Here is a 14324-nt window from a genome sequence, read left to right as displayed (position 1 = left end):
ATAATTTCTTATGTTCCATGCCACATTATTGATGTTATCTACATGTTTTATGCACACTTTATGTCATATTCGTGCATTTTATGAAACTAACCTTTTAACAAGTTGCCGAAGTGCCAGTTGCTGTTTTCTGCTGTTTTTGGTTTCAGAAATCCTAGTAACGAAATATTCTCGGAATTGGACGAAATCAACGCCCAGGGTCTTATTTTGCCACCAAGCTTCCAGAAGACCGAAGAGGAGACGAAGTGGGGCCACGAGGTGGCCACACCCTAGGGCGGCGCGGCCCCCCCTTGGCCGCGCGGCCCTGTGGTGTGGGCCCCTCGTGCCGCCTCCTGACCTGCCCTTCCGCCTACTTAAAGCCTCCGTCGCGAAACCCCCAGTACCGAGAGGCACGATACGGAAAACCTTCCAGAGACGCCGCCGCCGCCGATCCCATCTCGGGGGATTCAGGAGATCCCCTCCGGCACCCTGCCGGAGAGGGGATTCATCTCCCGGAGGACTCTACGCCGCCATGGTCGCCTCCGGAGTGATGTGTGAGTAGTCTACCCCTGGACAATGGGTCCATAGCAGTAGCTAGATGGTTGTCTTCTCCCCATTGTGCTTCATTGTCGGATCTTGTGAGCTGCCTAACATGATCAAGATCATCTATCTGTAATTCTATATATTGCGTTTTTTGGGATCCGATGAATAGAGAATACTTGTTATGTTGATTATCAAAGTTATGTCTATGTGTTGTTTATGATCTTGCATGCTCTCCGTTACTAGTAGATGCTCTGGCCAAGTAGATGCTTGTAACTCCAAGAGGGAGTATTTATGCTCGATAGTGGGTTCATGCCTCCATTGATACGGGACGATGTGACAGAAAGTTCTAAGGTTGTGTATGTGCTGTTGCCACTATGGATAAAACATTGGTGCTATGTTCAAGGATGTAGTTACAGATTACATGACGCGCAATACTGAATGAAAGTGTCTGTTGTTAGCAACTTAATAATGGAGGGGGTTCGGATGATAACCTGAAGGTGGACTTTTTAGGCATAGATGCATGCTGGATGGCGGTCTATGTACTTTGTCGTAATGCCCAATTAAATCTCACTATACTCATCATAATATGTATGTGCATGGTCATGCCCTCTTTATTTGTCAATTGCCCAACTGTAATTTGTTCACCCAACATGCTGTTTATCTTATGGGAGAGACACCTCTAGTGAACTGTGGACCCCGGTCCAATTCTCTATACTGAAATACAATCTCTTGCAATCTTTGTTTTACTGTTTTCTGCAAACAATCATCTTCCACACAATACGGTTAATCCTTTGTTACAGCAAGCCGGTGAGATTGACAACCTCACTGTTTCGTTGGGGCAAAGTACTTTGGTTGTGTTGTGCAGGTTCCACGTTGGCGCCGGAATCCCTGGTGTTGCGCCGCACTACATCCCGCCGCCATCAACCTTCAACATGCTTCTTGGCTCCTCCTGGTTCGATAAACCTTGGTTTCTTTCTGAGGGAAAACTTGCTGCTGTGCGCATCATACCTTCCTCTTGGGGTTCCCAACGAACGTGTGAGTTACACGCCATCAGAGGCCCAAGTCCTTTCTTTGAAGAAAGACTTGGAAAAACGTCATGAAGGGAAATCCGCACTTGACAAGATGCTAAGTGTGCAACAATCTCCCAATGACAAGAGTGGACTTGGATTCAACTCCAATAACAAGAACAAGTCCAAGAGCAAGAGCAACAAGAAGAAGGGCCAAGACAAAGTCAAGGATCCGGCCAAGTTGGTTTGCTTCAAGTGCAAGGTTGAAGGGCATCATGTTAGATCATGCCCATTGAAGAAGAAGAAGCACTTGAGTGAGAAACAACAAGGGAAACGGCCACAAGGTCAAGGTCAAGCTCATGCTCGACCTCAAGTTGAAGATAGGCCACTTCCCAAGAAGAATCAAGATATTGTTCCCCAAGAGAAGAAATCAATAAAGAAGAGAAAGGGGAACACTTGCTACTTATGTTGTGAGAAGGGGCACTTTGCTTCTTCTTGCTTAGGTGGTACCTTATCTAACCCTATAATTGTTGATAATGATTATTCTCTAGGGAATGATAAGGATGGCAATGTGTTTGCCAGGTTTGTTGGAACTCAAAGTGGTTTCAAGAAAAGAACCATTTGGGTTGCCAAGCCTATTGTGACTAACCTCTTAGGACCCAACTTGGTTGGGGACCAACAATCTCAAACTTGATCAATAGGTACAAATGGAGGGCATTGGAGACTTGGCTACTTCATGAAGAATTAAGGGATCTTCATATATTATATTTTTACCAAGCCAAGTCGTATGGATTATCATCTATATCTTATATCCAATGTTCCTCTTTGCGATAACTTATACTTCAACTCTTCATGTTTATTGTAAGTTACTTGCCCCTTTGCATGTTTGGTTTTGTACCAAATATGTGTATGTATGTGTTGTGTCTTACTTGCCTATCTTGTGTATTCAAGTATGTTTGTTTGACTCATCATATACTTGTGTATTGTTTTGAGCCTAATGCATCTTAATGATATCTTATTTGGCTCTCTTTGAAGTGATTAATGGAACATCCCATTTTGGGGGAGTGATATGCTTTGTGCATCTCTCTTTCTTTAAAATTTGTGTACATGAGTACCACCACTTAGTATTGATATTACAAGATTATCTAGTCACTATGTGGTGTGTCATACTCATGAGAAATTCAAATTCTAAATATCCATTAATCATCTCTAGTTGAATTTTAGTTGCCTCTTATTTAGAAGAAATGTTTTATCACATTATGGGGGAGTAATATGTTTTGTACATATCACAAGCCTAGAAAATGTGAACATATGAGGTTATGCCACTTAGAGTTGATGCTCTTAATTATCTTGTTCCTAGGTGAGTAGGTGGCATGTTTGCTCAAACAAGCTCCATTCCTAATAAAATTATTTTATTACTCATCTTGAGGGCTCTTGTTTGAATATGAAATTCTTGGTGCGGTTTTTCCTCAAATACATATCTCTATATCTTATTTGGGACACCGTTTGCTTCAAGTTATTCTAATCATTGCCGTGTGTGATTGTGTGACTAGTTGAAGTTATCAAGAATCTTCATCCGTGCATAGTGCTTAATTCTATATACTTATCCTATGCCTTTTATTGTGAAGTTGATCCTTACTATCATTGTCAATACTCCACCGGAAATTATTTCCAATATACTCATTGTCTTTGACAATTGATAACCTTGTATGTGGTTGAATTTTTGGATCATCTTCACCTTGGATTGTTTCTTACTTCCTTATTTTATTTCCAAGAAATCTTTATAGCTCCCATATGTCTTCCTTGTCCCTTTGAAAAATCTTTTGATAAATCCTCTTGATTCATATCAAGTGTTTGTTTTGGAATACATACCTTTTCTTTACGGTATTGTGCCATTGTGAAAAGTGAGGGTTTGGTTTATTTGTTCAAACCTTGCTCTTTTGGGGAGTTTGCTATCTCATTCCTTCTTACATATTTTATTAGCTTGAATGAGATAAATCTTTGAGCATGTTTGCTTTATTTCATCCTTTATGCTCAATGGTTTCTTCTTAGTTCATTTGTTGAACTTTGTTGAACAAATCTTTTGAGATTTGCTTCTTAGATATAATTTGGACAACAAATTTGTTTTGTAAACACCTCTATGCCTTATTTAATTCTTTTGGTGTTTTGTCCAAAGTATATCTTTCTTGGATCTTTAAAAGTTTTGGTGCATGCTTATATGTAATTTGTTTATACTTGTAGCATGCTTGCTTTCTTTTGATCCATTATGTAGGATATACTCCATCAAATCCTAAATGGCTAAGATGTGCATGAAATTCAAATTTCATCTAAATATGCACATGTTTATATGGAGTGTGTCCTATATATTGTGGTTAGTCTAACCATGTTGGACCCAATAAGTTTGGGGACCAAGATGTACTTGAATGATGTTTTAGGTACATTGGAGATGCAATGGAGGCTTGTCTCATCTATAAGGAAGGTGTTGTCACCATATGAGAATTGGAGTCAAGCTAGGATGATCGATGAACTCTTATCTACTACATCAAGTCATTGCTATCTCGGTAACAAGTATCTTATTCATGCATTCTCATATAGCATCCAACCTCTTGTAGGTTGTATCTTGGCATGAAATTATTTATTTCAAAAATATTGCGGTTCTTGAAAACTCATTTTAAAGTAAAACTTCTTATTGTACATTTGAGTAATTTGAGAAGATGCATATGTTGGGAATATATATACATCATGTTTATGATTCACCTACCCAAATATGCCCTCTAGCAATTTATTGCATATCAATTCCTCAAAGAGCTCTTATGTGCAATATTGATGAAATTGCGAAATAAATCCATATTTGTGATACTTGTTGCCTTTCTCAAAACATTCCAACTAGCTTTACTTCCCTTATTGATAGTTGTGATGTTTTTGAGATTTTACTTGATTGAAGTTTATTCATATACCACAAGTGAAGATTGGAGCCATAGGCTATATATGCTTTTTAAGCAAAAATCCTTTGGTATATTTTATGACTTCATCTTGGATATCTTGTCTTATTTATTTTGTTAACCTCTTGTGTGTGCATGTTTCTTTATGGATCATTTTGTCCACTCTAGAAACTTATATACATAAGAGCGTTAATCCATCACCTTGATATCCTTGTTCTTTGCCAACTATCTTCTTATCCTTTTTTATTTTAGTGTTATTGGTAAAGAAGATTTATGAGTGCTTGGTTCATTTGTTTTTTTTTTCATGCACTCATATCTCGTAATAGTTGGACTAAAGTTGTTCTTGATAAGCATACTCTCTTTATCTTAGTTGTGTTCTAAATGATATATAGGGAGTGAGGATTCCATGTTTGTGCATATTGTATTCAAATGCAAACATTATCAATTGTGCACGAACCTTGGGGAGCTTTCTTATTTTTAGAAGCACTATATCTCTCTTATCATGATATCTTTGTTTGTCCAATTGGATCTTTGAGTGCTTGCTTTACTTGTTGAAGCTCATTTCACCATGTTATCTTTTTTCAATCTTTGATCCTCAATATAGTTTGACTTCCTTCAAGTATTCATCATTGGATATGTGCACTTGATTCCACTCAAATTATGAGAAGTGCACACTTTGGGGAGGAACTCACATTATATTGGCCTTCTAAATTTTTCACCCATTTTGACAATCGATGCCAATGGGGGAGAAGTTTAGAGGGTTTAAGGGAATGGTTTTATACTTAAGTTTGGTTTGTGCTTAAGTGTTTTGCCTCTCATGCATTCCATATTTATATGTCTTGCATGGTTGTATATATATATATATAGTGGAAACTATCCCAAAGGTTAATCTTGACAATGTATGCAATGAATTCATGTTCATCACACGTGCATACATTGTGGGGGAGTTTTCTCTATATATATATTGGTTCTACTCACATCCATTGCATTTGTTGTAGTTGTGTGAGTAGAGCCGGTTTTGATATGGGCTAGTAGCTTTGTGTTACTTGACCATATCAAATACAACCTCTTGTATACAACTTATTCTCGGATAAGTTGCGTACTTGTCACTAATATTCATTATATAAACCCTCTTATTGTGGTTGTCATCAATTACCAAAATGGGGGAGATTGTAAGGGTACATTGCCCCTATGTGTGGTTTTGGTAATTAATGACAACCCCTATGGACTAATGTTTTCATTGAGTTTATATGAAGGAATATTCCATAGGTACTACTTGCTCTCCATGTGTTGGATTCAAGTATGGATGCCATGAAGATAAAGGTATACCTTGTGTATTGGCATCAAGATCATCGGTATGAAGATATATATGTGATATGATCAAGAAGAAGAAACGAAGATGGAGTTCTTATGTGGAACTCAATGTTAGCCATGCTCTATCTTATGTGAGTATGAGAAGATACAAGGTTGAGTTGGGCAAGTTCAAGATGAGCATCTCAAGTGAATCACATACTTGAAGCTTGCCGTCCATTTGATGATAATGGACTAGTGAAGATGTGCATCAATGGAGCTTTCCCATCATAGTGTATGGGGGAGCATTTGTGAGTCTTCACGAAGCAACATTGGTCAAGTGAGGCATTCCGGCTTGAGTGAAGCTTCAAGAGTTATCATCAAGATCAAGTGGGATGCGCAAGGTAAAGGTATGGCCTTGCTAGGTTTTTCTTTTACCGGTCTCAAGGTGGATGTTGGGAGACCGGATTATAGGATAGATAGCCGCACTATTAAGAGGGGCTTTCGGTTGAGTAACTTGATCACATCGTCTTAGGGAGCTCAATCCTTTGCATACTTTGCATATCCTTATTGCTTCTTGGTGTTTCTCTATGTGAGGTTCTTGAGCTTGTTGCTAGCTTTACAACAAGCCCAAGTTCATCGAAAACGGAGTTCGCATGCATCTTCTATTGCGTTTTCGAGGTTGGGTGATTTTACCGGTTATTCATGATATAAGGTTCTACCCTTTTATATTCATGATAAAATCCCCTCCTACAGTTTTTTGTGTTTGCACTTTCTATTGGATAGCATTCGTTGTTATCTTTCCAACGAAATTAGTTTCATGCCAATCGGAGTTCGGGAGCAATAGTTATTAAAGAAAAGGGAAAAGGAGAAAATATAAAAGAAAAAGAAAAAAAAGAGGAAAGGGGCCGCCGGTTGGGCGCCCGGCCTGCCAGGCCACGAGCCGGCCCAGCCGGCCAGGTCCGGGCGCCAACCGGACCGGCGCCCACCGAATCGTGACCGGCCTTGGGCCAGGTCCACGTCCGGCCAGCCCAGCTGCCCCTCCGGTCCAGCCGGATGCTCCTCCGGGCCGCTTCCCCACCGACGGCCCACGAGGCCTGGCTCCCCGCGCGGCATAAGCCTTTCCGCCGCCCAGCGCGTGGTCTGCTGCCGCCCGGTTGCTGGGCCGGTCGGACCAGGCTGCCGACCGGGCTCCTCAGCGCCCAGGCCGGTCGGCCGGCCTGGCAACCGGCTGGGCACTTTTTCAACCCGATTTTTATGCGTTTTTCACTCTGTTTCTTCCCCAACGGTTATTTCTTCTTCCCCCCACTATAAATACCTTTCTCCTACCTTGAGACAACAACTTCTTCCCTTTTCTCTCACCTCCATTGTTGCATTTGAAGAAGTTGCTCTCTCCCTTGATTCCTCCAACCATTCTTGCTCATACTTGAGGATTTGAGAGAGGAGATCTAGATCTACACTTCCACCAAACCATTTCTTCTCTAAGTGAGGGAATCTCTTGGGATCTAGATCTTGGAGTCTTTGGTTGACTTCCCCCCTTGTTCTTCCTCTCCAATCTCATTCTAGCATTTGTTGCTTTGGTGGGATTTGAGTGTGAAGGACTTGAACACCTCCGGTGTTCTTGCTTTGCATCATTGCATAGTGTTGAGCTCTCCACCACGATTTGTTCGAGTGAGAGACTGTGAGCTTGTTACTCTTGGAGGGTGACCTCCTAGTTGGCTTGGTTGGTGTCCCGGTGATCTCTTCGTGGAAGATTGTGAAGGGGCCCAGGCTTCTCCTTCGTGGAGCTTGTGAAGTGGTTGCGGAGCTTGCCATCTCCGGAGCGGAGGAAAAGCTAACCATAAGGAAAGGGCCATTATCCTTAGTGGGTGTGGTTCGGAGAATAGGGTGAGCCTTCGTGGCGCGGGGAATCCTTCGTGGGACATCCACTCCTCCAAACGTGACTTACCTTGTTGCAAAGCAAGGGAACACGGGAATACATCCTCGTCTCCGCGTGCCTCGGTTATTTCTATACCCGAGCTCTCTTTCCTTGTGATAGCCATCGTGCTTGAAGTACATATATCTTGCTATCACTTGTGCTACATATATCTTGTGCCTATCTTGCTTAGCTCTAGTTGCTATTATTACACTTAGTTGAGCTTAGCATATTTAGGGTTTGTGCTTGTAAACTAAACGATAGTTTAATTCCGCATTCTTACAAGACAAATCCGCAAGAGTTTGTAATTGCCTATTCACCCCCCCCCTCTAGGCGACATCTCGATCTTTCAAAAAGGAACACAAGAATATCAATAAGAATTTTGCAATTGATACGTCACTCTCAACCACACATGTATATCAATAAACTCACAAAGCAAGTTGCGATTTATAGAAGTTTATTCAAAGCAATAGAACATGCAGTAAACAATAGCAGCTGATTTCCAGTTTTTACCGGAAGTAGTGATGTGTAACTTTAAGTGGCTAAAGGCATATGCATGGGTGATAGCGGGGTGTTTCATGAATGATATTGATCATATAATGTAACCCTAATAACATGGCATTCATCTCTAGTTCAGTTGTGTGTAGGTGTGTGATGAGTGCATTTCTAGCATGTTTTTGCATTACTATTTCATCAAGTTATCATCAAGTAGAGGTAAGATTTTTGTATTTCACCACGCTACCGCCCTCTTTTATGCTTGTCTACACAGGATCCTAAAATAATAAGTCAATCATGAAATATCAATGAAAACTGACATTTTCTGGCATTTTTACGTGATAAAAATAATGTTTGCACTTAATAATGCGCATGGGCGAAAGGACAATGCAAGGACAGCTTCCAGGGACTTTAACGGGCATCGTTAAGGCAAGAGCCCGCCCGTACCGTCTGCCCGTACCACCCTCCAGGAGCACCGCCTCGTCAAATACTTTCACCTCCCGCAGACAGATCAGAGATCAGACACACACAACTCTGTGAAACCGAGAAATACCGCCCCAGATCAGATCTCAAGAAGGAACTTTGGAGAAGACAAGATCCGGGCTGCTATGTGGATCCTTGGAGGAAAAGGCATCATCATCATCAACCGCTGCACCTTTATCTCCATCATCCTCCATCCATAGTTGTAAACTTGATTGCTATTGTGGATTTGTATTCGAATTCGTTCCATTCCTCTCATTCGTTCCACAAGACTATGATGATGCTCTTGATTTTCTCCATGTGTGAGTAGTCTTATTAGTTCTTGGGAGATGGAGAAACCCTAGCATGAATATGAGATAAATCTAAGATGATTTATAGTTTCAATTATTAATGTGTGTTAGTTTTCTCTCTTGTTAGTACATGTTGTGCACCATGTAATATTGCCTATTGGTCTTGAGAGGGAACTACTCTTTGAAGTGTGGTAAAGCGAACGGCGAGAAGTGACATTACCGTATCGGTGCTTTGACACATTGATAAGGGGGAGAGAAGCTCATATCGATGACCATGGGGTTTACCCCTTAATAGCACTAGTCCATATGTGACGGCAGAAGGCTAGATGCTATGATTAGTTGGAGATGCGATGACCGAGGGCTTTCTGGGCGCTTCTTATTACGGAGCTCTCCCACACACAACATGCTCGAAAGCATATTTCCTCTTGATTAACATGAGTCCTAGTACTAATAATCCCTGAGAACACTTTGTCTTATAAAGTTCCAACCCTTTTTATATAACGTTTACTGCTTTATTTACTTTTCCTGCAACCATTTACAACACCCCCCTTTTTATCATTTGGAGATTATAAAACAATTATTAAGTAATCTTTAGTAGAAAGTAGCAAGTGATATCAAGATCATTACTAGTAGCTCCTCGTTGTTCGATACTCTTATTTCGAAACTAGCTACAACTAATATGTGTACTTGCAGTCATCAGTGTGTGATCCAAATATAGTATAAATACTAACCAAGACAATTTGCAAAACAACTTTTGTCTTGCCTGCCCATTTCACCGGGGCCAACTTGAAACTACGTGTAATTAAGGTCTATCCTTTTGAATATCCCGGAACAAGGTATTAACACTTCATGAACACATAATATCCTCAAACTATCGCATATTCTTATTGTTTTCCCTTACTATCACTTTAGGGTTCGCAGGTTCAACATAATAATAGGCAATACACTTTGCATATAGATAGAAAACTCATATATATGATGGAACAATAGAAGTTCAGTACTGAAGTCATGTCACTTGGGCCGTAGCAACAAGAATTAAACATAGTAAAGGTGTACCAACACTCATACAAGAATATCCTCAAAACAAATACCTCAAATTTCGATACATATGGATGATTACATGTTCAATCTCATCCAATCCCTGTCCACCTCACATGCCTAGTGAGCACATGGTTGCTGGTGATGCCGTTAGTGGCGATGATGGTGTAGAAGACTTCAAATCATCCTCCACAGCGTGGAGAGAGCAGTACCAATCTGACCCCCGAAACGAAGATTGTGGATGTGGTGGCCTCTGTTTTGCGAAAGGGTCCGTGCTTCTGGATACCTAGGGTTTTCAGGTATATATGGGGTTACGCCAAAGGAGAGGCCGAGACGACGCTCCAGGCCCGAAAGGGCATGGGTAGCACACCCAATAGAGGAGGGCGCGCCACCTGTGCTCATTTGGGCCTCGTGACCCCTCTCGTGTGATTCCAGAGTTCCAGGCTCCTTGTTTTGGTGAAAAACATGCGTGGTATTTTTCCTCGATTTTATTTCCTGTGAAAACAGACAAAAAGAAGACTTTTGCTAAAAACAACGTCACATTCAATAGTTTTATCCAAGTATGGTGAGATTCCGGAGCAAATCATCGAGAAAAGTACTTGCAAAATTAGATACATTTAAGATGTATCATTGACATGCAACCCTGGTGCTTTTCAGAACATGCATGTGTAGAATCCACTTCACCGCAATCAACTCCCGTCGCTCCGGTCTGAAGCAAAGTACAACATCGTCTACATAGATGGACAACCTATGAAGAGGTGCAATCCCTGTCGGGTTACTAAAAATCATCTTATCGTCCGCTTTGTTGATCAAACGAGTGAATACTTTGATGCATGCCATGAACATCAGAGGTGATGTTGGATCACCCTAGCGGAGGTCTCGTGCACCATTGACCAGTACTCTTGTGTTTGTCATGTACAGTAGCAAGGCAATCCACTTGATAAACCTCTCTCCAAACCCCATGTTTCTTAGCACCTCAAACAGAAATTTCCAAGAGATCGAGTCAAACACGTGCATGCGGTCGAGTTTCAGTAACACACATGTCCGCCTCATCAGATTAATCTTCCTTGCAACTTATCTAACTAGTACAAAATTATCATGAAAGCTCTTTTTCTTCATGAACACCGTTTGGTTTGTACTTACCAACTCTGCCAGTCTCCCTCTCAAACGATTTGCCACCAACTTAGAAGACAATTTTGTGAAACTGTGAACCAGACCAATGGGACGCTAGTACTTAATTTCCACAACATCCTGCTTTTTGGGTATAAATGTAATCCGAGCGCGGTTCAACCTTGCGAAACCTCTGTCATATACTTCAAGATTCATCAAGCATGCCATCATATCTAGCTTGTGATAACGGTCAGGATGGGAATGAACCGGGTCGACCCATTGGGTTTCTGACCCGGCCCAAAAAAACAGGGCCGTTGGGCCGGTTGGGTCAGCCTCATGCGAAAAATGGGTTTGGTGGGATAGCGGGAATAATGGAAAGATAACATTAATTGGCTTTCTTCCACATCTTCCTTTCTTCTTGTTAGAAACATCCACCTCCAAACCATCGACAATTTGTTCCATAGTAGTATTCCATATTCTTTCTATAATTTGTCTCATATAAGAAGAAAGATGTGGAGTCGAAGGCTAGCCCCTCCACCATCATCGTCTCGTCAGACTATGAGTTGTTGGACTCAGGCTTCTGGAATAGGTTTGGCACCTCCGACAACGACTGTGATGATCTAATGTAGGGTGTGTAGTGTGTTGGAGTCAAGGATTAGTGTTCTTCATAGCAACGATTAGTGTTCATCGGAATCGAGGTCCAGTGTTTGTTAGAGTCGATGATTAGCGTTCATTGGAGTCTAGGAAATGTATGCCAATCTATGTATCGTTGGAGTCAAGTTTCAGTGAAATGAAATTTTGAATTTTTGAATTCGAAGTTTGAAGTGTCGAAATAAGGTTCGAAGTGGTGCACAAGTGACCTATATTACTTCATCTTGTTAACCAAAAACTACATAGTGATGTAAAAGCCACTGTTTAATAATGTATATTTTATGCATCACATGTATTTTTAGAGTGTCTAAATGGAGGTCGAGCTACATGTAACCTTTATTTTTAAAACCATTTTAAATATATATTTCACAATTTTAGAAAATTCTGAAAAATGTAGTGATAGCCAATAATGTATACAAAGGTGTAAAATCTCAATACTAACTATTTTATAGTTTTTGTTATTTTTGTGTAGCCTGGAATACAAATAGGTTTGCATTGAGATTTTGCATGTATGTAGTAGGGATTACATATCATTGGCTACCACTACAATTTTGTTTAAGATTTTTTAAATTTTGAAATACGAATTATAAGTGTTTGAAGATAAATGACCACATGTAACTCGTCCTCTGTTTAAGTTTCTCTGTTTTCCCTATTAGGCCTTGTTTGCTATTAGTATTTTAGTGAGGTTAGTGGGGATAATACTCTAAAGTATTGGGTGAATCTATGTGGTCATCCAATCCCCACAAAATCCTATCTTCAATCCACTAGGTAAGGGTAGAGTATTGGGGATTGGAAAAATAACACTAAAATTTGGAGAAAGTAAGAGTAAGTGGAGATTAAACTCGCTCATACTCCAGCACCAAACATGTATTGAGGATAAATGGAGATTTAAAGCATCTCCAGCCGCGTCCCCCAAAGCGTCCTTCAAAGGGATTTGGGGCGCGCCGGACAGAAAATGCGTTCCAGCCGCGTCCCCCAAAGCCCATTTTTGTCCGGCGCGCCCCCATTGGGTGTCCGGCGCCCCGAGCCCGTCCCCGTCCCACAGGGGACGCACCGGGGACGCCGGACACAACGAAAAGCGAGACGGGGAGTGGCGGGGCCGACTCATCAGCGGCACAATAAATTTTTAACCTAACCGTCGCCTACCTCGTGACGAAAGTTATTGGCGGTGCAGTTCCCGCAGCGACGCAGCTACGGTGCAGTTCCGCGGCCGACGCGACGGCGCGTCCGTCGCGCCTAGCTCTACGTGCCGGCGTTAATGCGCGCCACCGCTCCCCGCCTCCCTCCGGCCTATAAAAGGGCCGCCTCTCATCGTCCCTCTCACACACAAACCCTAGCGCCTTGATACGTCTCCGACGTATCGATAATTTCTTATGTTCCATGCCACATTATTGATGATATCTACATGTTTTATGTATACTTTATATCATATTTATGCATTTTCTGGAACTAACCTATTAACGAGATGCCGAAGAGCCAGTTGTTGTTTTCTGTTGTTTTTGGTTTCAGAAATCCTAGTAAGGAAATATTCTCGGAATTGGACGAAATCAACGCCCAGGGGCCTATTTTCACACGAAGCTTCCAGAAGACCGGAGAGCTAATGAAGTGGGGCCACGAGGTGGCCAGATGATAGGGCGGCGCGGCCCAAGCCCTGGCCGCGCCACCCTATGGTGTGGGCCCCTCGTGACGCCCCTTGACCTGCCCTTCCGCCTACAAATAGCCTTCGTCGCGAAACCCCCAGTACCGAGAGCCACGATACGGAAAACCTTCCAGAGACTCCGCCGCCGCCAATCCCATTGATGGCGTGTATTTCACACGTTCGTTGGGCAACCCCAAGAGGAAGGTATGATGCGCACAGCAGCAAGTTTTCCCTCAGAAAGAAACCAAGGTTTATCGAACCAGGAGGAGCCAAGAAGCACGTTGAAGGTTGATGGCGGCGGGATGTAGTGCGGCGCAACACCAGGGATTCCGGCGCCAACGTGGAACCTGCACAACACAACCAAGATACTTTGCCCCAACGAAACAGTGAGGTTGTCAATCTCACCGACTTCTTTGTAACAAAGAGTTAACCGTATTGTGTGGAAGATGATTGTTTGCGAAAACGATAGAACAAGTATTGCGATGGGATTGTATTTCAGTAAAGAGAATTGGACCGGGGTCCACAGTTCACTAGAGGTGTCTCTCCCATAAGACGAACAGCATGTTGGGTGAACAAATTACAGTTGGGCAATTGACAAATAAAGAGAGCATGACCATGCACATACATATCATGATGAGTATAGTGAGATTTAATTGGGCATTACGACAAAGTACATAGACCGCCATCCAACTGCATCTATGCCTAAAAAGTCCACCTTCAGGTTATCATCCGAACCCCTTCCCGGTATTAAGTTGCAAAGCAACAGAGACAATTGCATTAAGTATGGTGCGTAATGTAATCAACAACTACATCCTTAGACATAGCATCAATGTTTTATCCCTAGTGGCAACAGCACAACACAACCTTAGAACTTTCTGTCCTTTGTCCCAGGTGTCAATGCAGGCATGAACCCACTATCGAGCATAAGTACTCCCTCTTGGAGTTACA

The sequence above is a fragment of the Lolium perenne genome, chromosome 3 (assembly GCF_019359855.2).
Source record: "Lolium perenne isolate Kyuss_39 chromosome 3, Kyuss_2.0, whole genome shotgun sequence".
NCBI classification, from domain to species: domain Eukaryota; kingdom Viridiplantae; phylum Streptophyta; class Magnoliopsida; order Poales; family Poaceae; genus Lolium; species Lolium perenne.
Note: the sequence above shows the minus strand (reverse complement) of the source record.